Genomic DNA, 25,000 nt, shown 5'->3' on the forward strand with positions numbered 1-25,000 from the left:
CTGTTATGTGCTGTTCTGCTCCTCCCCCTCGCACATGTTCACACACACTCACCCCCTCACACACTCACCCCCTCACACACACACACACACACACACACACACACACACACACACACACACCACACCCTCACACACACACCCTCACCCCCTCACACACACACACACACACACACACACACACACACACACACACACACACACACACACACACACACACACACACACACACACACACACACACACACACACACACACACACACACACACACACCTGTAGTCGGCAACCCCCAAGCCCTCGACTCAAAGTGTCCAATTCTCTCTTTTGATGAGAACCTGTAGGGGTCATGACCCCTAGATGGTGGGAAAGAAAGGCACACAGGGGTCACACAGGCAGTTGAACCAACTGATTAGCCTTTCTCAATGGCCACCGCTCTAACTCTCTCTTCGGAGCCCGCTGCTTCGATCAGCAGCAAGAGACAGACCGCTGCTGGTGTGAGGTGGCAGGCTGCTGCACAGACAAGACTGATCCTGTATTCCACACAGACCTGCCATTGATGTGTGATGTTAAAAACATATGACTGATAATCATGGGCTAATGGGACATGAGGAATTTGTAACTACAGTACATGAGGGGATATTTGGACAGTGTAAATGACGATTCAGAGGTTAGCACTAAAAACGAACATTTCACATTACAATGAGTAGAAGTAGGAGTAAGGTCTCTGATGTTTTTAACCTCTACGGGATCGGTGCCCCCCCCCCATGGGACAGTTGAGCTAACGTACACTAATGTGATTAGCATGACATTTTAAGTAACAAGAACATTTCCCATGACATAGACATATCTGATATGGGCAGAAAGCTTAAATTCTTGTTAATCTAACTACACTGTCCAATTTACACTAGCTGTTACAGTGAAAGAATACCATGCTATTGTTTGAGGAGAGTGCACTATTATGAACTTGAAAATGTATTAATACACCAATTAGGCACATTTGGGCAGTCTTGATACAACATTTTGAACAGAAATGCAATGGTTCATTGGATCAGTCTCAAACTTTGCACGTACACTGTCATTTAGTGGCCAAAATCTAAATTGCGCCTAGATTCCTAAGTCATATATTGGCCTTTCTCTTGCATTTCACAGATGGGGGAAAAAAAAAAGATATATACTTATTTTTTTCTTCTGTTATCTTTTACCAGATGCAATGTGTTATATTCTCATGCATTAATATCCATTTCCACAAACGTCAAAGTGTTTCCTTTCAAATGTTATCAATAATATGCATATCCTTGCTTCAGGTCCTGAGCTACAGGCAGTAGGATTTGGGTATGTAATTTTAGGCAAATATTGAAAAAAAAAGGGTCCAATCCTTTAAATCAGTATGGCCCTGACTGGATTTGAAGATTAAGATTTAGGAATCCAATCAATTTGGGATGGGTGCTGTTAGAGACTGCTGGAAGACCATAGGCTTAGTGGAGAGACTGCTGGCTGGGCCTCAAAACTGCCTGTTGGGGTGCAGGGTGATGTTGCCCCTTGACGCTGATCTGAGGCCCCTAGACGCTGATCTGAGGCCCCTAGACGCTGATCTGAGGCCCCTAGACGCTGATCTGAGGCCCCTAGACGCTGATCTGAGGCCCCTAGACGCTGATCTGAGGCCCCTAGATGCTGATCTGAGGCCCCTAGACGCTGATCTGAGGCCCCTAGACGCTGATCTGAGGTCAGTTTTGGTCCGTTTTGGTTCAAATGGTTCAGGTCAGGATTGGGAGAGGGAAAGCTGATCCTAAACACAACCTGAACCCTGGAGGGCCATGAAAATCAGCCTGACAACAACAAATGATTATACATTTAAATATGTCAGTGATTAATGCCACGAATCTGATTCAAAACTATGACAGAGACAAATGCCATTATGAATCAGACATCAGATTCAGACTTATATATATAACTTATATATATATACATATAAACACACACATTTTTACCCCTTTTTTCTCCCAATTTCATGATATCCAATTGGTAGTTACAGTCTCGTTCCATCACTGCAACTCTCCTACGGACTCAGGAGAAGCGAAGGTCAAAAGCCTTGCGTCCTCCGAAACATGACCCTGCCAAGCCGCTTCTTTACACACTGCTCACTTAACCTGGAAGCCAGCTGCACCAATGGGTTGGACGAAACACTGTACACCTGGCGAACGAGGTCAGCTTGCAGGCGCCCGACCTGCCAGAAGGAGTCGCTAGAGCACGATGGGACAAGATAATCGGCCCAACCCTGACGACGCTGGGCCAATTGTGCGCCACCTCATGTATCTCCCAGTCACAGCCGGCTGTGATACAGCCTAGGATCAAACCCGGGTCTGTAGTGACACCTCAAGCACTGCAATTTATTTTATTACTATTTTACCTTTATTTAACTGGACAAGTAAGTTAAGAACAAATTCTTATTTACAATGACGGCTTAGGAACAGTGGGTTAACTGCCTTGTTCGGGGGCGAAGGACAGATTTTTACCTTGTCAGCTCTGGGATTCGATCTAGCATCCTTTCGGTTACTGGCCCAACACTCTAACCATTAGGTTACTTGCCGCAATGCAGTGCCTTAGACTCAGGAGGTCCCTGAGAGAAGTTTTTAATTAAGTATGACATTGATACCCCATTTACGCTATCCTGCTGACCCCAACCAAACCGTGCTGACTGTGGTATTTTCTTTACACATTGTCCTGATCATCTTTTCAGGTTTCAGCAACTATGGTGAATGCCTAACCAGGCCAGCTCAGTACAACTTGTACTGGTTTGACCATGCTAACACAATCCCAGTCTCAATCCGTGTTCAAGCTGGTTTGATCATGCTAACACAATCCCAGCCTCAATCCTTGTTCAGGGAGGTTTGATCATGCTAACACAATCCCAGCCTCAATCCTTGTTCAGGGAGGTTTGATCATGCTAACACAATCCCAGCCTCAACCCTTGTTCAGGCTGGTTTGACCAGGGAGGTTTGATCATGCTAACACAATCCCAGTCTCAACCCTTGTTCAGGCTGGTTTGACCATGCTAACACAATCCCAGCCTCAATCCTTGTTCAGGGAGGTTTGATCATGCTAACACAATCCCAGCCTCAATCCTTGTTCAGGGAGGTTTGATCATGCTAACACAATCCCAGTCTCAATCCTTGTTCAGGCTGGTTTGACCATGCTAACACAATCCCAGTCTCAAACCTTGTTCAGGGAGGTTTGACCATGCTAACACAATCCCAGTCTCAACCCTTGTTCAGGCTGGTTTGATCATGCTAACACAATCCCAGTCTCAATCCGTGTTCAGGCTGGTTTGATCATGCTAACACAATCCCAGCCTCAACCCTTGTTCAGGGAGGTTTGATCATGCTAACACAATCCCAGCCTCAATCCTTGTTCAGGGAGGTTTGACCATGCTAACACAATCCCAGCCTCAATTCTTGTTCAGGCTGGTTTGACCATGCTAACACAATCCCAGCCTCAATCCTTGTTCAGGGAGGTTTGATCATGCTAACACAATCCCAGCCTCAATCCTTGTTCAGGCTGGTTTGACCATGCTAACACAATCCCAGCCTCAATCCTTGTTCAGGCTGGTTTGACCATGCTAACACAATCCCAGCCTCAATCCTTGTTCAGGCTGGTTTGATCATGCTAACACAATCCCAGCCTCAATCCTTGTTCAGGCTGGTTTGATCATGCTAACACAATCCCAGCCTCAATCCTTGTTCAGGCTGGTTTGACCATGCTAACACAATCCCAGCCTCAATCCTTGTTCAGGGAGGTTTGATCATGCTAACACAATCCCAGCCTCAATCCTTGTTCAGGGAGGTTTGATCATGCTAACACAATCCCAGCCTCAATCCTTGTTCAGGCTGGTTTGATCATGCTAACACAATCCCAGCCTCAATCCTTGTTCAGGCTGGTTTGATCATGCTAACACAATCCCAGCCTCAATCCTTGTTCAGGGAGGTTTGATCATGCTAACACATGTCGTCACTGACTACGGTGAATGCTTAACCAGACCAGCCCAGTGCAGCTTGGTCTTACCCAACCCGACACCCCCTGACCGTGGCCACTGACCGTGTGAAGTGGTCGATGAGCGTTCCCACCAGCTCCCCGATGCGGTCCTGGTCGGGGCACAGCTCCCCTCTCTGGATGTAGAGAAGAACATCATCCTGGGAGGAAGTGTGTAGCGCCACCATCTGGTCAACGCCTGCAGTGACACTCAGGCCTGTTATCTGGGGGAGTAGAAAGAGGTAAGCTACACTCACACACACACACACACACACACAGGTTCACACTCAGACACATACATACACACAGAGCAGTGGTGTAGTGGTAACACTTCCTGGTACAGTCACAGGTATATAACTCCCTCCCAGGGAACATTTCTGTTACCACTCTTCATGGCAGTAGGTAGCCTAGCGGTTAGCGAATTGGGTACAGTCACAGGACATAGAAGACTGGGTTGAGCAGGAGCTCCCCTCCCCTAGGCGTGGGAGAGCCAAGCGACCAGAGGTGGCAGAACAGAGTGCTTGGGTTGGGGGGTAGGATTTGAGCATAGCCTGAAGGTAGGGAGGGGCAGTTCCTCTTGAGCTTTGACTGGAAGCCAGTGGAGCTTACAGAGCGACGCGGTGCCATGGGAGAACTAAGGAACGTGGAACACCAGGTGGGCTGCGGCATTCTGGATAAGTTGCAGGGTTTTATGTCGGTCTAGTACTTTACGCTCTCTATCCATGCTGTGTGTGTGTGTGTGTGTGTGTGTGTGTGTGTGTGTGTGTGTGTGTGTGTGTGTGTGTGTGTGTGTGTGTGTGTGTGTGTGTGTGTGTGTGTGTGTGTGTGTGTGTGTGTGTGTGTGTATTAGGGGAGATTAGGTCATGATTAGTGAACCAGTCAGATTTAAACAGAGAGAGAGACAGACAGAGAAAGAGAGAGAGAGAAAGTGTACACACGTGTGAGAGAAAGAGACAGTCGGGTTGGTGCTAAACCTCTTACAGGTGGCTGGATGAATACAAGCAAACATAACACAGGTTAATCCTACAACCAAACAGCCTAGACGTTACTGTACTGCCTATGACCCTGTAGTGTCAGGCCTGTCAAGGCTGGAACAATGGGACTAGGACACCCTGTCCTATCTGTCCTGGCCTGCACATAAGACAGGGCTGACCCTGAGCTACATGACCGAGTCCCTGTCATACCTTAACACACAGCGTGGCATCAAGCTGTGCACCCTATTCCCTTATGGTTCTCCATAGGGCTCTGGTCAAAAGTAGTGCGGTTTATAGGGAATCGGCTGCCATTTGGGACACAGCCACAGACATGGCACAGAATAGTGCAGAGCTAAATAGCCTCGTCCCAGTCATAAGATAACACACAGTACAATGTCATAGTCCAAGTACAGAACAGTGATGGATGAGGTGGTACTATACTGTAGTTGGGCGTCATGGTTAACAGTGAGGAGGTGGTACTATACTGTAGTTGGGCGTCATGGTTAACAGTGAGGAGGTGGTACTATACTGTAGTTGGGCGTCATGGTTAACAGTGAGGAGGTGGTACTATACTGTAGTTGGGCGTCATGGTTAACAGTGATGAGGTGGTACTATACTGCAGTTGGGCGTCATGATTAACAGTGATGAGGTGGTACTATAATGTAGTTGGGCATCATGGTTAACAGTGATGAGGTGGTACTATACTGTAGTTTGGCATCATGGTTAACAGTGATGAGGTGGTACTATACTGTAGTTGGGCGTCATGGTTAACAGTGATGAGGTGGTACTATACTGTAGTTGGGCGTCATGGTTAACAGTGATGAGGTGGTACTATACTGTAGTTGGGCGTCATGGTTAACAGTGATGAGGTGGTACTATACTGTAGTTGGGCATCATGGTTAACAGTGATGAGGTGGTACTATACTGTAGTTGGGCGTCATGGTTAACAGTGATGAGGTGGTACTATACTGTAGTTGGACATCATGGTTAACAGTGATGAGGTGGTACTATACTGTAGTTGGGCATCATGGTTAACAGTGATGAGGTGGTACTATACTGTAGTTGGGCGTCATGGTTAACAGTGATGAGGTGGTACTATACTGTAGTTGGACATCATGGTTAACAGTGATGAGGTGGTACTATACTGTAGTTGGGCGTCATGATTAACAGTGATGAGGTGGTACTATACTGTAGTTGGGTGTCAGAATAGTAGAGATTGAATCCTACAGCCTCTTTCAATGCTAGGCCATGATGAGTTACAGTACGTACAGTACGATGACAACTATTGGTTATATTTACTTCACCTTTATTTTAGCAGTACACTGTAACTACACTGTAACTACACTGTAACTACACTGTAATGTTGTGAATCACACAGCAGTGGTGAGCTACTCTCACTTTAAACCAAAATGTGTGTTCAGCTATCCTGTCATTCATACATTCTAAATCAAACCCAAAGTTGAAAGTGATTTATAGTACATAACCTTACTTTTCAGCCATACTATAATAAAACAAAGTGATATTGCTCTGGATAACTTCATAACTCAACTGTTTCTTCCCACGGTATGGCTGTGCTTTATCCTAACTGGTGTTCAGCTGTATTGGTTGTGTTCTATCCTAACCGGTGTTCAGCTGTGTTGGCTGTGTTCTATCCTAACTGGTGTTCAGCTGTGTTGGTTGGGTTCTATCCTAACTGGTATTCAGCTGTGTTGGTTGTGTTCTATCCTAACTGGTGTTCAGCTGTGTTGGTTGGGTTCTATCCTAACTGGTGTTCAGCTGTGTTGGTTGTGTTCTATCCTAACTGGTGTTCAGCTGTGTTGGTTGGGTTCTATCCTAACTGGTGTTCAGCTGTGTTGGCTGTGTTCTATCCTAACTGGTGTTCAGCTGTGTTGGTTGTGTTCTATCCTAACTGGTGTTCAGCTGTGTTGGCTGTGTTCTATCCTAACTGGTGTTCAGCTGTGTTGGTTGGGTTCTATCCTAACTGGTGTTCAGCTGTGTTGGTTGTGTTCTATCCTAACTGGTGTTCAGCTGTGTTGGTTGGGTTCTATCCTAACTGGTGTTCAGCTGTGTTGGTTGTGTTCTATCCTAACTGGTGTTCAGCTGTGTTGGTTGGGTTCTATCCTAACTGGTGTTCAGCTGTGTTGGCTGTGTTCTATCCTAACTGGTGTTCAGCTGTGTTGGTTGGGTTCTATCCTAACTGGTGTTCAGCTGTGTTGGTTGTGTTCTATCCTAACTGGTGTTCAGCTGTGTTGGTTGTGTTCTATCCTAACCGGTGTTCAGCTGTGTTGGTTGTGTTCTATCCTAACCGGTGTTCAGCTGTGTTGGTTGTGTTCAATCCTAACTGGTGTTCAGCTGTGTTGGTTGCGTTCTATCCTAACTGGTGTTCAGCTGTGTTGGTTGTGTTCTATCCTAACTGGTGTTCAGCTGTGTTGGTTGTGTTCTATCCTAACTGGTGTTCAGCTGTGTTGGTTCGCGTTCTATCCTAACTGGTGTTCAGCTGTGTTGGTTGTGTTCTATCCTAACCGGTGTTCAGCTGTGTTGGTTGTGTTCTATCCTAACTGGTGTTCAGCTGTGTTGGCTGTGTTTTATCCTAACCGGTGTTCAGCTGTGTTGGTTGCGTTCTATCCTAACCGGTGTTCAGCTGTGTTGGTTGTGTTCTATCCTAACTGGTGTTCAGCTGTGTTGGTTGTGTTCTATCCTAACCGGTGTTCAGCTGTGTTGGTTGTGTTCTATCCTAACTGGTGTTCAGCTGTGTTGGTTGTGTTCTATCCTAACCTGTGTTCAGCTGTGTTGGTTGGGTTCTATCCTAACTGGTGTTCAGCTGTGTTGGTTGGGTTCTATTCTAACTGGTGTTCAGCTGTGTTGGTTGTGTTCTATTCTAACTGGTGTTCAGCTGTGTTGGTTGTGTTCTATCCTAACTGGTGTTCAGCTGTGTTGGTTGTGTTCTATCCTAACTGGTGTTCAGCTGTGTTGGTTGTGTTCTATCCTAACTGGTGTTCAGCTGTGTTGGTTGTGTTCTATCCTAACTGGTGTTCAGCTGTGTTGGTTCGCGTTCTATCCTAACTGGTGTTCAGCTGTGTTGGTTGTGTTCTATCCTAACCGGTGTTCAGCTGTGTTGGTTGTGTTCTATCCTAACTGGTGTTCAGCTGTGTTGGCTGTGCTTTATCCTAACCGGTGTTCAGCTGTGTTGGTTGCGTTCTATCCTAACCGGTGTTCAGCTGTGTTGGTTGGGTTCTATCCTAACTGGTGTTCAGCTGTGTTGGTTGGGTTCTATCCTAACTGGTGTTCAGCTGTGTTGGTTGTGTTCTATCCTAACTGGTGTTCAGCTGTGTTGGTTGCGTTCTATCCTAACCGGTGTTCAGCTGTGTTGGTTGTGTTCTATCCTAACTGGTGTTCAGCTGTGTTGGTTGTGTTCTATCCTAACTTGTGTACAGCTGTGTTGGTTGCGTTCTATCCTAACCGGTGTTCAGCTGTGTTGGTTGTGTTCTATCCTAACTGGTGTTCAGCTGTGTTGGTTCGCGTTCTATCCTAACTGGTGTTCAGCCTTGTTGGTTGTGTTCTATCCTAACTGGTGTTCAGCTGTGTTGGTTGGGTTCTATCCTAACTGGTGTTCAGCTGTGTTGGTTGTGTTCTATCCTAACTGGTGTTCAGCTGTGTTGGTTGGGTTCTATCCTAACCGGTGTTCAGCTATGTTGGTTGTGTTCTATCCTAACCGGTGTTCAGCTATGTTGGTTGTGTTCTATCCTAACTGGTGTTCAGCTGTGTTGGTTGTGTTCTATCCTAACTGGTGTTCAGCTGTGTTGCTTGTGTTCTATCCTAACTGGTGTTCAGCTGTGTTGGTTGGGTTCTATCCTAACTGGTGTTCAGCTGTGTTGGTTGTGTTCTATCCTAAATGGTGTTCAGCTGTGTTGGTTGTGTTCTATCCTAACTGGTGTTCAGCTGTGTTGGTTGCGTTCTATCCTAACTGGTGTTCAGCTGTGTTGGTTGCGTTCTATCCTAACTGGTGTTCAGCTGTGTTGGTTGGGTTCTATCCTAACTGGTGTTCAGCTGTGTTGGTTGTGTTCTATCCTAACTGGTGTTCAGCTGTGTTGGTTGTGTTCTATCCTAACTGGTGTTCAGCTGTGTTGGTTGTGTTCTATCCTAACTGGTGTTCAGCTGTGTTGGTTGCGTTCTATCCTAACTGGTGTTCAGCTGTGTTGGTTCGCGTTCTATCCTAACTGGTGTTCAGCTGCTCATTATGTAATACTGTATAATTAACTGCCTTGTTACCTCAACCTACAGTGTGTTCTGTAACATGGACAGCTTCAGAGTAAAACACACTGTGTGTACAGTAAGTACCTTGGCCCTCTCCCTGACTGACTGTCAATGCAGCACAACACACATCTGTGGAGCATCGTACTGCTCCCCTCCATCATCAGGACCACGAAATTTAGATCAGACACCTCACACTTTCTCCCGTCTGCCTCCCTCCTTACCTCCTTCCCTCACTCCTCCCCCTTCCCTCACTCCCTCCTTCCTGTTCTCCCCCTCCTTCGCACCCTCCCTCCCCACTCTCCCCCCTTCCCCCTCCCCTCCCACTCTCCCCCCTCCTTCCTACTCTCCCTCTTTTCCTCCCACCCTCCTTCCCAATCACCCTCCTTCCTTACCCCCCTCCTTCCCACTCTCCCTCCTTTCCTCCCCCTCTCCCTATTTTCCTCCCACTCTCCCTCCATCCCCCTTCCCACTCTCCCTCCCCCTTCCCACTCTCCCTCAATTCCTCCCTCCTCTCCCTCCTTTCCCCTCTACCGTTCCTCCCCCTCTCTCTCTCCTTTCTTCCCCCCTCCTTCCCAATCTCCCTCCTTTCCTCCCCCCATATCTCCCCCCCCTTCGCACCCCCCCTCCCCACCTCTCCCTCCTTTGCACTCTCCCTACCCCATCCCTACCCCCCCTCTCTTGCCCCCCCACTCCCTCCTTCACTCCCCCCTTCCCCCACTCCCTCCTTCCCGCTCTCTAACATCCTTTCCTCCCCCCTCTCTCCTTTCCTCACCCATCCTTCCCAATCTCTCTCCTTTCCTCCCCCTACCTCTCCCTCCTTTGCTCCCCCTTCCACTCCCTCCTTCGCACCCTCCCTCCCCACTCTCCCTCCTTCCCCCTCCCCTCCCACTCTCCCCCCTTACCCCTCCTTTCCCCTCTCCCTGCTTCCCTCAACCTCTGTTCTGGGTCACTAATTCACAGAGAGACAGAGGCCATTGATCATGAGTACATCCCAAACAGCACCCTATTCCCTACATAGTGGATCCTGGTCAAAAGTAGTACACTATATATGGAAAAGAGTACCATTTTGGACGTATCCCATGTCTGTAAGTAATAGCCAGGCAACGGATGTAGGTGGATGTAAAGAGGTAACTCTCGGGCTGGAGTAAGGTGGCTTTCACTGGACGGGACACACTTGAAGAGTATACTCACCACTTCTAGAGGCATTCTTCTCAACACTTTTAACTGTTTTTTGGGGTCCAGTTTGTAGATATGTTTGTCTGTGATCAGTAAAGCTCGGTCTGAGCTTTTATTGAATCAGTTCATCTCAGAGAGAGAGAGAGAGAGAGAGAGAGAGAGAGAGAGAGAGAGAGAGAGAGAGAGAGAGAGAGAGAGAGAGAGAGAGAGAGAGAGAGAGAGAGAAAGAGAGAGAGAGAGAAATATGTTTTTATTTTGCTCTATAATGGCATCTTTAATGTAGAAATCAGAACTATCGTGGATCAAACCAGCCAAAAACAGAAACCAGGACAGATATGTGAACACAAAAAGTCCAAGTCTAGATCTGAAGTTAAAGGTTTTTCCAAAGAGGGAAAGAGAGAGAGACAAAAAGCAACTGAAACTCCTCTTGGCAGTACAATAGGCCATGTTTTCATACCTTCCTACAGAATCCAGACAAAATGACCTGGTTGTATGCATACCTTCCTACAGAATCCAGACAAAATGACCTGGTTGTACTCATACCTTCCTACAGAATCCAGAGAAGATGACCTGGTTGTATTCATACCTTCCTACAGAATCCAGAGATGACCTGGTTGTTCTCATACCTTCCTACAGAATCCAGAGAAGATGACCTGGTTGTACTCATACCTTCCCACAGAATCCAGAGAAGATGACCTGGTTGTATTCATACCTTCCTACAGAATCCAGAGAAGATGACCTGGTTGTATTCATACCTTCCTACAGAATCCAGAGAAGATGACCTGGTTGTACTCATACCTTCCTACAGAATCCAGAGAAGATGACCTGGTTGTACTCATACCTTCCCACAGAATCCAGAGAAGATGACCTGGTTGTATTCATACCTTCCTACAGAATCCAGAGAAGATGACCTGGTTGTACTCATACCTTCCTACAGAATCCAGAGAAGATGACCTGGTTGTACTCATACCGTCCTACAGAATCCAGAGAAGATGACCTGGTTGTACTCATACCTTCTTACAGAATCCAGAGAATATGACCTGGTTGTATTCATACCTTCCTACAGAATCCAGAGAAGATGACCTGGTTGTACTCATACCTTCCTACAGAATCCAGAGAAGATGACCTGGTTGTACTCATACCTTCCTACAGAATCCAGAGAAGATGACCTGGTTGTACTCATACCTTCCTACAGAATCCAGAGAAGATGACCTGGTTGTACTCATACCTTCCTACAGAATCCAGAGAAGATGACCTGGTTGTACTCATACCTTCCTACAGAATCCAGAGAAGATGACCTGGTTGTACTCATACCTTCATACAGAATCCAGAGAAGATGACCTGGTTGTACTCATACCTTCCTACAGAATCCAGAGAAGATGACCTGGTTGTACTCATACCTTCATACAGAATCCAGAGAAGATGACCTGGTTGTACTCATACCTTCCTACAGAATCCAGAGAAGATGACCTGGTTGTACTCGTCTTTGTTCCTGAGCTCTTGGGAGAATAGTATGAAGTTGGAGCTGCTTTGATGACTGTCCCTCACCTGGAATCAAAGACACACATTATGGATGAGTCACACATGGCACACTAGTCACTTCAAAGTGCACTACTTTTGACCAGAGCCTTGTTTTTTCTTTAACCCTTATTTAACCAGGTAAGTTGACTGAGAACATATTCTCATTTACAGCAATGACCTGGGAAATAGTTACAGGGGAGAAGAATGAGCCAATTGGAAGCTGGGAATGATTAGGTGGCCATGATGATATGAGGGCCAGATTAGGAATTTAGTCAGGACACCAGCATCAACAACCCTACTCTTACAATAAGTGGCATGGGCCATTTAGTGTCCACAGAGAGTCAGGACACCCTTTTAACATTCCATCCAAAGACAGCACCCTACACAGGACAATGACCCCTTGGGGCATTGGGAAAAAGTTCACTTGTTTTTACATCGGGGGAAAGAGCACCTCCTACAGGTCCTCCAACACCACTTCCAGAAGCATCTGGTTTCCCATCCAAGTACCAACCATTAACCAAACCTGCTTAGCATCAGCAGCAAGCCAACAGTCGGATGCATTGTGGTATGCTGCTGACAATGGAACCTGGTCAAATGTAGTGCACTATATAGGGAATAGGGTGCAATTTGGGATTATGCGATATATTACACTAGCCTGATTCACCATCCTAACCGCTACGCTCTCGTTTCGAATGTAATATCAGGACGAGAATAACATTACATGATCCCGTCGGCCTGCTGCCAGCTGGATAGCATCTCCTCATTAACCAGAACACTGTTCATATAACCTTTCCCGGCCTCTTTCAAAATTATATCAATGATTTTCTGAGACGAGCAGATCAACCACCACAGCACGATAGAAATTATATTAGACACTGACTGAGGTGAATTCAGAGATGGGTCACGGTTTTTATGGCCGTCTAGTTGTCCTGTACAAGGCTTTTACCCACGTAAATTTGCGGAAAATGTGAATCTTTATATGAATTTTAAGAAATATCAATATGTAAAAGGATACAATCTTAAACTCTGTTATTACAGACAATACCTCACCACAGGCTCATGAAAACATTCAGAGATTTAAGATAGGAATGAACTGCATAACAGTATTTCACATTCTGAAGGTTATACGGTGCATTCGGAAAGTATTCAGACCCCGCGACTTTTTCCACATTACTACCTTATTCTAAAATTGATTAAATAAAACATTTCTCTCATCAATCCACACACAAAACCCCATAATGACAAAGTGAAAACAGGTTTTTAGAAATTTTAGCAAATGTACTAAAAATAAAATACAGAAATAACTTATTTACATAAGTATTCAGACCCTTTGCTATGAAACGCGAAATTCAGCTCAGGTGCGTCCTGTTTCCATTGATCATTCTTGAGATGTTTCTACAACTTGATTGGAGTCCACCAGTAAATTCAATTGACTGGACATGATGTGGAAAGGCACACACCTGTCTATATAAAAGGTACCACAGTTGACAGTGCATGTCAGAGCAAAAAACAAGCCATGAGGTGGAAGGAACTGTCTGTAGAGCTCGGTGACAGCATTGTGTTGAGGCACAGATCTGTGGAAGGGTACCAAAACATTTCTGCAGCATTGAAGGTCCCCAAGAACACAGTGGCCTCCATCATTCTTAAATGAAAGAAGTCTGGAACCAGCAAGACTCTTCCTAGAGCTGGCCACCCGGCCAAACTGAGCAATCGGGGGAGAAGGGCCTTGGTCACACTGACAGAGCTCCAGAGTTCCTCTGTGGCGATGGGAGAATCTCCTATAAGAACAACCGTCTCTGTAGCACTCCACCAATCAGGCCTTTATGGTAGAGTGGCCAGACAGAAGCCCCTCTTTAGTAAAAGACACATGACAGCTCGCTTGGAGTTTGCCAAAAGGCACCTAAAGACTCTGACCATAAGAAACAAGATTCTCTGGTCTGATGAAACCAGCATTCAACTCTTGGCCTGAATGCCAAGCATTACGTCTGGAGGAAACTTGGCACCATCCCTATGGTGAAGCATGGCGGTTGCAGCATCATGCTGTGGGGATGTTTTTCAGAGGCAGGGACTGGAAGATTAGTCAGGATCGAGTGAAAGATGAATGGAGAAAAGTACAGAGAGATCCTTGATAAAAACCTGCTCCAGAACACTCACTGGGGCGAAGTTTCACCTTCCAACAGGACAATGACCCTAACACACAGCCAAGACAACGTAGCAGTGGCTTAGGAACAAGTCTCTGAATGTCCTTAAGTGATCCAACCACAGCCCGGAATTGAACCTGATCAAACATCTCTGGAGAGACCTGAAAATAGCTGTGCAGCGACGCTCGCCATCCAACCCGACAGAGCTTGAGAGGATCTGCAGAGAAGAATTGGAGAAACTCCCTAATTTCAGGTGTGCCAAGTTTTTCCTATTTTATTGCATTACAACATGCAATTTAAATTGATTTTTATTTGGATTTCATGGAATGGAATAGTCCAAATTGGTGAAGTGAAAAAAATAATAATAATAATAATGAAAAGTGGTGCGTGCATACAGTATGTATTCACCCCCTTTGCTATGAAGCCCCTAAATAAGATCTGGTGCAACCAATTACCTTCAGATGTCACATAGTTAGTTAAATAAAGTACACCTGTGTGCAATCTAAGTGTCAAATGATTTGTCACATGATCTCAGTATATATATATATATATATGAACACACACCTCTTCTGAAAGGCCCCAGAGTCTGCTACAACACTAAGCAAGGGGCACCACCAAGCAAGTGGCATCATGATAAAAACCAAGGAGCTCTCCAAACAGGTCAGGGACAAAGTTGTGGAGAAGTACAGATCAGAGTTGGGTTATAAAAAATATATCAGAAATTGAACATCCCACAGAGCACCATTAAATCCACTATTAAAAAATGGAAAGAATTTGGCACCACAACAAACCTGCCAAGAGAGGGCCGCCCACCAAAATTCACGGACCAGGCAAGGAGGGCATTAATCAGAGAGTAAACAAAGAGACCAAAGATAACCCTGAAGGAGCTGAAAAGCTCCACCGAAGAGATTGGCGTATCTGTCCATAGGACCACTTTAATCCATACACTCCACAGAGCTGGGCTTTACAGAGGAGTGGCCAGAAAAAAGTCAATTGCTTAAAGTGTTCGCCAAAATGCATGTGGGAGACTCCCCAAACATATGGTAGAAGGTACTCTGGTCAGATGAGACTAAAATGTAGCTTTTTGGCCATCAAGATGAAAACTGTCTAGCGCAAACCCAACACCTCTCATCATCCCGAGAACACCATCCCATGTTTTTCCATCGGCAGAGACTGGGAAACTGGTCAGAATTGAAGGAATGATGGATGGCGCTAAATACAGGGAAATTCTTGAGGGAAACCTGTTTCAGTCTTCGAGATTTGAGACTGGGACAGAGGTTCACCTTCCAGCAGGACAATGATCCAAAGCATACTGCTAGAGCAACACTCGAGTGGTTTATGGGGAAACATTGAAATGTCTTGGAATGGCCTAGTCAAAGCCCAGACCTCAATCCAATTGAGAATCTGTGGTATGACTTCAAGAATGCTGTACACCAGCGGAACCCATCCAACTTGAAGGAGCTGGAGCATGAAGCCTTGAAGAATGGGCCAAAATCCCAGTGGCTAGATGTGCCAAGCTTAGAGACATACCCCAAGAGACTTGCAGCTGTAATTGCTGCAAAAGGTGGCTCTACAAAGTATTGACTTTGGGGGGGTGAATAGTTATGCACGCTCAAGTTACATTTTTTGTCTTATTTCTTGCTTGTTTCACACCCCCCAAAATATTTAGCATCTTCAAAGTGGTAGACATGTTGTGTGAATCAAATGATACAAACCCCCCCCAAAAAATCTATTTTAATTCCAGGTTGTAAGGCAACAAAATAGGAAAAATGCCAAGGGCGTGAATACTTTCGCAAGCCACTGTAGCGTCATACCCAAGAAGACACGAGGCTGTAATCGATGCCAAAGGTGCTTCAACAAAGTACTGAGTAAAGGGTCTGAATACTTATGTATATTGCTTTTTCAATATGGGGTATTGTGTGTAGATTGAGGATTGTATTTTATTTGAATAAGACTGTAACGTAACAAAATGTGGAAGAAGTCAAGGGGTCTAAATACACTCCGAATGCCCTGTATATATAGTGAATGTACAAGTATGTCTGGAATATGGATTGAATGTGTTGAATCGTCTGAAGTGTAAACCAATGGATTGACCATGATAGACTCAGCTTGACCTGATGCAAGGGTCAATGAGATGATGAGACAGAGGAGTAGATAATTGAAAGCTTGGGACATTTGAGACGGTTGTCATAAACAGTTAAGCCTTTGTTGGCTCAGCTTATGACATGGGGGGCCGGGGGGGAGGCAGAAGAGGGTTGAATAAGGTTCTAGGATACGTCTCAAATGGTACCCTATTCCCTATATAGTGCACTACTTTTGACTAGGACCCATTGGACTCTGGTCAAAAGTAGTGCACTATTTAGGGAATAGGGTGCCATTTGGTACGGAACCCTAGTCACAAGCCACTAGAAGACCAACTGACTGCCTCATTGACAGGACCAGCCCTTGTCACGGAACCCAGAGGGGGTCTGTCATGGCTCCAACGACCAAACGTAATTGTATTAACCCTTTAACGAGTCATGAGTGAGACCCATTAGAATGGGACTGATTGTGACTGCCTTTGACTCAGCCAACCACAATCTGATGGCTTTGTGGTTCATCACACACGTTCCTTCCTGCCTGCGATGGATGCTTCCGGAATGATGTCATTGTATCTCCCCTTATGATGTACTGTATACTGGTCTGGGTCAGGGTGAGTGTGTGGTGTTGTTGTTTCAACATGCGCTCAAGATTTTAAATTTAACCAGGACAGGGTTGACACCCCTACTCTTACAATAAGTGCCAATGGGATCTTTAATGACCTCAGAGAGTCAGGACACCCATTTAACATCCCATCCGATCCGAAAGACGGCACCCTACACAGGGAAAGTGTACCCAATCACTGCCCTGGGGAATTGGGATATTTTTTAGACCAGAGGAAAGAGTACCTCCTACTGGCCCTCCAACACCAATTCCAGCAGAATCTGGTCTCCCATCCAGGAACAACCCTGCTTAGCTTCAGAAGCAAGCCAGCAGTGGTATGCAGGGTGGTATGCTGCTGGCTACATACAGTAGATACTCATTCCATTCATCAGGATTTGAGACCAATCAAGACAATGACTAAAATAACATAAACAAGGCATGAGGGTTGAAAGTAATCTTATGTGAGAAGTCTGATTAGGATTTTGTCCCTCATGTAGGAGGGCTAAACAATATTTTTGAAACTGAGTGAAAGTACTGAACATACATGGCCGTGCTGTGTGAGTGACTCACATTAGCCAGGTAGTCTCTCTCTCCCAGGATCGACCACAGCCCCAGTCCTTCCTCTCCCCATTCAGGGCCCCCAGAGCAGCCACCTTGGCCCGTATCTCCCCCATGTCAGATGGTAGGATGTTCTTCACTATCTGCCACGCACGCCATCTTGGGACAAACAATGTAAAACACAGAATAGATCAAAGATGTTGCAGAGAAAACTTATTTAGGTTATTCCTTTTCATGGTTTATGTAGGTACCTTTTGAATTCTATAAAGATGATCTATATACATGATCTATATATATATATATATCTATATGCAGATCATATATATATATATATTGGGCTCCCGGGTGGTGCAGCGGTCTACGGGACTGCATCTCAGTGCTAGAGGCATCACTACAGACCTTGGTTTGATTCAGAGCTGTATCACAACCGGCAATGATTGGGAGCCCCATAGGGCGCAATTGGCCCAGTGTCGTCCGTGTTTGGGTTATGCCGGGGTAGACCGTCAATGTAAATGAGAATTTGTTCATAACGGACTTGCCTAGTTAAATGAAAGAAAATATATATTTATATATAAAGATGGTCTATATACAGTGTATTCAGACCCCTTTACTTTTTCCACATTTTGTTATGTTACAGCCGTATTCTAAAATGGATTAAATAAAAAATGTTCCTCATCAGTCTACACACAGTACCCCATAATGACAAAGCAAAAACAGGTTTTTAGAAATGTTTGTAAATGTATAAAAAAAAAAATGAAATATAAAATTCTCTACAGATCCTCAGTCCCTGCCGCTGAAAAACATCCCCACAGCATGATGCTGCCACCGCCATGCTTCACCGTAGGGATGATTCGAGGTTTCCTCCAGACGTGATACTTGGCATTCAGGCCAAAGAGTTCCATCTTGGTTTCACCAGACCAGAGAATCTTGTTTCCCTTAGGGGGCGGCAGCGTAGCCTAGTGGTTAGAGCGTTGGACTAGTAACCGGAAGGTACAAAGGTACACATCTGTCGTTCTGCCCCTGAACAGGCAGTTAACCCTCTGTTCCCAGGCCGTCATTGAAAATAAGAATATGTTCTTAACTGACTTGCCTGGTTAAATAAAGGCAAAAAATATATATTTTTTTAAAAGGTGCCCAAGCAGGGTGGCTTCCATCTGGCCACTACCATAAATGCCTGATTTGGAGAAGTGCTGCAGAGTTGGTTGTCCTTCTGGAAGGTTCTCCCATCTCCACAGAGGAACTATGAAGCTCTTTCAGAGTGACCATGGGATTCTTGGTCACCTCCTTGACCAAGGCCCTTCTCCTCCGATTGCTCAGTTTGGCCAGTCTGCCAGCTCTAGGAAGAGTGTTGGTGGTTCCTAACTTCTTCCATTTAGGAATGATGGAAGCCACTGTGTTCTTGGGGACCCTTCAATGCTGCCCACATTTTTTGGTACCCTGTCTCAGAGCTCTATGTACAATTACTTCAACCTAATGGCTTGGTTTTTGTCAACTGTGGTACCTTATATAGACAGATGTGTGCCTTTCCAAATCATGTCCAATCAATTTAATTTACCCCCAGGTGGACTCCAATCATATTGTAGAAACATCTCAAGGATGATCAGTGGAAACAGGATGCACTTGAGCTCATTTTCTAAACTCAAAGCAAAGGTTCTGAATATTAATGTAAATAAGGTATTTCTGTTTTTGAAAATGTCTAAAAAACTTTTTTTACCTTGTCATTATGGGGTATCGTGTGTTAGATTGCTGAGTATTTTACTTATTTAAGAATAAAGCTGTAATGGAACAAAATATGGAAAAAGTCAAGGTGTCTGAATACTTTCCGAAGGCCCTGTAGATGGTATATCTATATAAAGATGGTCTGATGTTTTGTATCTGTCTATAGTGAAGAAAAGAAGTATGACAAAACGTAAACGCAGACTCCTTCCACACACACGTGCACACGTACTCACGCACGCACGCACGCACACACACACACGTACTCACGCACGCACGCACGCACACACACACATGCAAGCACGCACACACACACACGTACTCACGCACACACACACACACACACACACACACACACACACACACACACACACATGCAAGCACGCACACACACACACGTACTCACGCACACACACACACACACGTGCACACGTACTCACGCAAGCGCGCACAAGTACACACACACCAATGACAGCCTCTCTTACTGTAGTTAGGATGAACTTTGATGTCCCAAGGGGGAAATTGTTTTAGACACACAGTACTGATGTATATAAAAATGAACACTGTACATTACACACTCAGCTTCTGCACATTTTATTTATCTGTGTGGGGATTACCATGGGGACTGACTGACCTGCGGTGCAGCTTCTGCGTGATGCTGTGGAATTGTGTGAGGGCTGCTGGTGGTGTGGGCCACTCCGCGCTTTTCCCATAGTCAGCCATGTTGCATACGTTGGCAAAGCGTCGCTCCACCTCCCAGAAGTGGACCTTGACCTTGTAACGCTTGTAGCAGCCCATGATGGCAAAGATGGCGCGCATCCGCCGGCAACGCATCCTCGCCAGCGCCCCGCGCCACACCTGGTGGGGAGAGGGAGGGAGGGAGGGAGGGGGAGAGAGGGAGGGAGGGGGAGGGAGGGAGGGAGGGAGGGGGGAGGGAGGGAGGGAGGGAGGGAGGGGAGAGGTTATAGGACTGAAACATGTTCAAATGTACAAGAGGTCCCCCTCACAAGCTATCATATTGAAGTGGTGAGTTGAGAAAAAGGTGCCAAAAACACTACAGTACATGAGTCAAGAAACTCAAAAACACTACAGTACATGAGTCAAGACACTCAAAAATACTACAGTACATGAGTCAAGACACTCAAAAACACTACAGTACATGAGTCAAGACACTCAAAAACACTACAGTACATGAGTCAAGACACTCAAAAACACTACAGTACATGAGTCAAGACACTCAAAAATACTACAGTACATGAGTCAAGACACTCAAAAACACTACAGTACATGAGTCAAGACACTCAAAAACACTACAGTACAAGAGTCAAGACACTCAAAAACACTACAGTACATGAGTCAAGACACTCAAAAATACTACAGTACATGAGTCAAGACACTCAAAAACACTACAGTACATGAGTCAAGACACTCAAAAACACTCCAGTACATGAGTCAATGGCACCCTATTCCATGTATAGTGCACTATGGGTTCTGGTCAAAAGTAGTGGACTATATAGGTAATAGGGTGTTATTTGGGAATCAATCCCTGGAGTGGGTCACAGAGAGAAAAGCAGGGTATTTAATTCACAATTGCAGAGAAAGAAGAGGAGATAAAATGATAAATTAAATGTTATGTAATGATGGTTCTGATTGCATTCATTATCTCAGTTATTGTAATCAGAGCTTTCTCCACTTGACTAGGCAGATTAATTAATCACATTGGGTAGAATATGGCTTCGTCCCAAATGGCACCATATTCACCTACATAGCGCACTACTTACTCAAAAGTAGTGCACTAGATAGGGAATTGTGTGCCATTTGGGATTCGACCCTATGACTGGGACCCAAATCGTTGTCAAGCTGAAGACAAATGAAAGGCAGAGGTCTTAGTAGGAGGCTGCTGCTGTGTGGTTCAGATTGTGATGGCAAACTGTCGATGGGGGTTTTAATTAGGACTATCTGCAAACAGGAAAAAGGACATTCTCATCTATGTAGCTTAAACTCCAGGATAAAAGCCATAGTATTAACTGTAGAGTCACTGAGAACAAGGTTTTGTTCAGTAGGAACAAACAGAAGAAAACATTTGAAACAGAAAATGAAAATGAGCTTTCTCACTGGACAGATCCAGAAGAGGTATTACTGTCACGACTTCCGCCGAAGTTGGCTCCCCTGCCTGTTCGTGCGGTGCTCGGCGGTTGTGGTTTTCCTGTTTGTATTCTGTGGACTGTTTGGTCCTGTGTTTGGGCTGGTCCTGTGTTTGTGCTGGTCTGTTCTATGTATTCTCTGGACTGTTTGGTCCTGTGTTTGGGCTGGTCCTGTGTTTGGGCTGGTCTGTTCTATGTATTCTCTGGACTGTTTGGTCCTGTGTTTGTGCTGGTCTGTTCTATGTATTATCTGGACTGTTTGGTCCTGTGTTTGTGCTGGTCTGTTCTATGTATTATCTGGACTGTTTGGTCCTGTGTTTGGGCTGGTCCTGTGTTTGGGCTGGTCTGTTCTATGTATTCTCTGGACTGTTTGGTCCTGTGTTTGTGCTGGTCTGTTCTATGTATTATCTGGACTGTTTGGTCCTGTGTTTGGGCTGGTCTGTTCTATGTATTCTCTGGACTGTTTGGTCCTGTGTTTGTGCTGGTCTGTTCTGTGTATTCTCTGGACTGTTTGGTCCTGTGTTTGGGCTGGTCTGTTCTATGTATTATCTGGACTGTTTGGTCCTGTGTTTGTGCTGGTCTGTTCTATGTATTATCTGGACTGTTTGGTCCTGTGTTTGGGCTGGTCTGTTCTATGTATTCTCTGGACTGTTTGGTCCTGTGTTTGTGCTGGTCTGTTCTGTGTATTCTCTGGACTGTTTGGTCCTGTGTTTGTGCTGTTCTGTTCTATGTATTATCTGGACTGTTTGGTCCTGTGTTTGTGCTGGTCTGTTCTGTGTATTCTCTGGACTGTTTGGTCCTGTGTTTGGGCTGGTCTGTTCTATGTATTATCTGGACTGTTTGGTCCTGTGTTTGGGCTGGTCTGTTCTATGTATTCTCTGGACTGTTTGGTCCTGTGTTTGGGCTGGTCTGTTCTATGTATTCTCTGGACTGTTTGGTCCTGTGTTTGGGCTGGTCCTGTGTTTGGGCTGGTCTGTTCTATGTATTCTCTGGACTGTTTGGTCCTGTGTTTGTGCTGGTCTGTTCTATGTATTATCTGGACTGTTTGGTCCTGTGTTTGGGCTGGTCCTGTGTTTGTGCTGGTCTGTTCTATGTATTATCTGGACTGTTTGGTCCTGTGTTTGGGCTGTTCTGTTCTATGTATTCTCTGGACTGTTTGGTCCTGTCTTTGTGCTGGTCTGTTCTATGTATTATCTGGACTGTTTGGTCCTGTGTTTGTGCTGGTCTGTTCTATGTATTATCTGGACTGTTTGGTCCTGTGTTTGTGCTGGTCTGTTCTATGTATTCTCTGGACTGTTTGGTCCTGTCTTTGTGCTGGTCTGTTCTATGTATTATCTGGACTGTTTGGTCCTGTGTTTGTGCTGGTCTGTTCTATGTATTCTCTGGACTGTTTTTGGTTTCCTGTTCTTTGTGCTGGTCTGTTCTATGTATTCTCTGGACTGTTTGGTCCTGTGTTTGTGCTGGTCTGTTCTATGTATTCTCTGGACTGTTTGGTCCTGTGTTTGTGCTGGTCTGTTCTATGTATTCTCTGGACTGTTTGGTCCTGTGTTTGGGCTGGTCTGTTCTATGTATTCTCTGGACTGTTTGGTCCTGTGTTTGGGCTGGTCTGTTCTATGTATTATCTGGACTGTTTGGTCCTGTGTTTGTGCTGGTCTGTTCTATGTATTCTCTGGACTGTTTGGTCCTGTGTTTGTGCTGGTCTGTTCTATGTATTCTCTGGACTGTTTGGTCCTGTGTTTGGGCTGGTCTGTTCTATGTATTCTCTGGACTGTTTGGTCCTGTGTTTGGGCTGGTCTGTTTTATGCGCCCTGTATGTTGGCGTGACCGTTTTTTGGCCGGCGAATAAATCACATAAATCACGATTTACTGAGGCTGTAGGCTGTGACAATTACATCCTGATTCCAACCCACCAATCCTAGTAGGCTGTGACAATTACATCCTGATTCCAACCCACCAATCCTAGTAGGCTGTGACAATTACATCCTGATTCCAACCCACCAATCCTAGTAGGCTGTGACAATTACATCCTGATTCCAACCCACCAATCCTAGTAGGCTGTGACAATTACATCCTGATTCCAACCCACCAATCCTAGTAGGCTGTGACAATTACATCCTGATTCCAACCCACCAATCCTAGTAGGCTGTGACAATTACATCCTGATTCCAACCCACCAATCCTAGTAGGCTGTGACAATTACATCCTGATTCCAACCCACCAATCCTAGTAGGCTGTGACAATTACATCCTGATTCCAACCCACCAATCCTAGTAGGCTGTGACAATTACATCCTGATTCCAACCCACCAATCCTAGTAGGCTGTGACAATTACATCCTGATTCCAACCCACCAATCCTAGTAGGCTGTGACAATTACATCCTGATTCCAACCCACCAATCCTAGTAGGCTGTGACAATTACATCCTGATTCCAACCCACCAATCCTAGTAGGCTGTGACAATTACATCCTGATTCCAACCCACCAATCCTAGTAGGCTGTGACAATTACATCCTGATTCCAACCCACCAATCCTAGTAGGCTGTGACAATTACATCCTGATTCCAACCCACCAATCCTAGTAGGCTGAGACAATTACATCCTGATTCCAACCCACCAATCCTAGTAGGCTGTGACAATTACATCCTGATTCCAACCCACCAATCCTAGTAGGCTGTGACAATTACATCCTGATTCCAACCCACCAATCCTAGTAGGCTGTGACAATTACATCCTGATTCCAACCCACCAATCCTAGTAGGCTGAGACAATTACATCCTGATTCCAACCCACCAATCCTAGTAGGCTGTGACAATTACATCCTGATTCCAACCCACCAATCCTAGTAGGCTGTGACAATTACATCCTGATTCCAACCCACCAATCAGAGTAGGGCTGTGACAATTACATCCTTTGCTTCAGAACATTTTCTCCTGCTTTGTCTCTACTGAACACGAGCCAGGTTGTAATCTCGACGTTTACCATCACCACAGCCTCGGGCCGTTAGAAGGGATTACCTTCTGTAGGACCAGCACCAGGACAGGGATGAGAGCGGCTCTCTCCTGCTCCAGGGTGAAGAGAGACTTTGGCGTTCGCACAAACAGCTTGGTATGTCCATACGCGACATCGTCCTGGAAACCATGCTGCATGACAATAGCCTCCACTGCCTCCCTGTCTGTTCCCATCAGGTGGTTGGGCCAGGTGTACTCACAGGTCATCTTATACCTACAGGACACGCAGGAGGGGAGAAGAAGACTTCATGATACGGGAAGTTGTGTTTTTGACATAATATAGGATTGGAGTAGCTTAGTCCCAGATCTGTGCTTTTAGCAACTACAATGCTTATTGGCATGACAACGAGTGACAAGGAGCTGGTATGATAGCGCAAACAGACAGGCACTCAGGCTAGGAATCGACATTGGACAGATTCAAATCATTCCATTATAAACATGGTTAGAACACAGACAGTCATACAAAGCTTGTTATTCACATCACGTGTCCGAATGTCATTGCATTCATGGACCTTGCCTTTAATTCCAGAAGAATGACTCATTCTTAATAATGTAATGCTTTCACCCCAATGACTTTTGACCTCAGGGTATGCATGACCTCTGACCTCTGTAGGAAGCGTGTGTAGGCTCGGCGGTAGGCGACCCCTGCTCTCCGCACTCTGACGTTCTCCAGCAGGCCCAGGTACGCCACCTGGTGTTGGCAGCGGGCATCGTCAAACAGCGCGGGAGACTTCATGTCATTTGGCTTAATACAGCGAACATGGTACGGCTCCTGCAACACACAGAGTAGTGGAACAGTCAT

General features: G+C 45.5%; 1 long non-coding RNA gene and 1 pseudogene across 1 annotated transcript; one reads left to right on the forward strand and one right to left on the reverse strand.

Moving 5' to 3' along the window:
• LOC118371390 (unconventional myosin-Ig-like) overlaps positions 1-25,000 on the reverse strand; it is a 94,951-nt pseudogene that overhangs the window by 21,545 nt on the left and 48,406 nt on the right.
• On the forward strand, positions 2,667-4,053 carry LOC127909982 (uncharacterized). The gene is made up of 3 exons (XR_008073230.1): positions 2,667-2,884; positions 3,087-3,603; positions 3,792-4,053. It is a non-coding gene; the product is annotated as an uncharacterized LOC127909982 (long non-coding RNA).

Source organism: Oncorhynchus keta, chromosome 20 (assembly GCF_023373465.1).
Source record: "Oncorhynchus keta strain PuntledgeMale-10-30-2019 chromosome 20, Oket_V2, whole genome shotgun sequence".
NCBI classification, from domain to species: domain Eukaryota; kingdom Metazoa; phylum Chordata; class Actinopteri; order Salmoniformes; family Salmonidae; genus Oncorhynchus; species Oncorhynchus keta.